Genomic DNA, 1,343 nt, shown 5'->3' on the forward strand with positions numbered 1-1,343 from the left:
TTTGAAGCAGTCGGGTGTCGCAAAGACCGCAGTGACGCCTGTAGCAGCCGGCCGACCCTCACAACATCATTGTCTCGGCTACAGTGCATCAGCCCCCTTGTACACAGCAGCTACTCCGTCTTAAGTGCATCGCCCCCCTTGTACACAGCAGCCACTCCGCCGTTGGTCTTTGAAGCAGCTAATGTCGCTACAATGGCGGTTGTCGTTTCACTTTCCAAGCTGCATGCTGCTACATGTCTTTTGCAGGTCAGACATCCATGGTTCAAGGGCCTCCTCCATTGCTAATGCAAGGATGGTTCTGCCAACAACGGGCGATGCGGAGGGTGTTAAGTTGCAGCATGCAACGCCAAGGGGCTTCTGCGTTGGTGGCATGGGATGCATCATGCATGGTGTGCGAGCAGGGTCGGCTTCTTTGGCGAGCTGAGTTACATATAGGCTAGCTACTACCAGCGGCGCATGAGGTGTGTGAGTGTATTTTTCTAGCTACTACCAGAACGGATGCCCACGTGAGGTGTGAACGCATTTTCTAGCTACTGCAAACACGCGTCTGTGTGGGGAAACGATTCAAGGTCTTAATCCAACGATCAAAAACAGCCTAATCAAGGGAGAGCCTGCTAAGAGCAGCCTCCGCCCGCTCAAGAAAGCTCTGAACCCGTGCCAGACAACTCTGCAACAATGTTGTCTGATCGGCCAGAGAGGACCGCAACATCATATCGGGTGGGGTTGTTGAGCCAACGGTAGCAGAGACGACAGACGCCCAAGACCCATGGTGAATCGCCTTGGAAGGGAGCACGGATTTCATTGCATCCTTACATGAAGCTAGAGCAGGATGGCGCATGGAACCGAGGACTGGCGGCATGGCAAGACATGCCAAAGAACTTAGAGGACGCCAAGGATTGCGGCATCCGCGAGCACGGTGACCATTCTCCAAGCAACGGGAGCACCGAAGCGGATCTCTGCAATCGGCCGCACGATGCCCAGGAGCGAAGCATCTACAACATCTACCGTGCAGCCAAGCAGGGATTGGACGGGGAGCCATTGCAGGGGCTAGCGACGTCGGGCGACGCGGACCACGCCGGGGCAACACCTCCTGCCATCCCTCGCTCGCCTTCACCACCACGTCCAGCAGAGCAGCGACTGGGGCCGAGGCCTTGGCAGCAGGCGGTGTCATAGGGCCGGGCCGGCTCCTCTTCATCGTCGTCGTCGCCGTCAGCGGCGAGAGAGGTCCATTACTCGGGATCTGGCCGACCCGAGCCGAGATGCGGTGGCGCGGCGACGGGTGAGCACATCCCCTCCGGGCCCTCCAAGACCGACGCAGAGGTTGCAGACCACTCTGATGTCAT

The 1,343-nt window shown here is 58.0% G+C and overlaps 1 pseudogene; it reads right to left on the reverse strand.

Annotated features, from left to right (window-relative positions):
* Positions 1–595: 595 nt before the first annotated feature.
* LOC147977918 (uncharacterized) lies at positions 596–1,343 on the reverse strand (annotated as a pseudogene).

The sequence above is a fragment of the Triticum urartu genome, chromosome 3A, assembly GCF_056163025.1.
Source record: "Triticum urartu cultivar PI428250 chromosome 3A, HENAU_Tu73, whole genome shotgun sequence".
Lineage (NCBI taxonomy): Eukaryota > Viridiplantae > Streptophyta > Magnoliopsida > Poales > Poaceae > Triticum > Triticum urartu.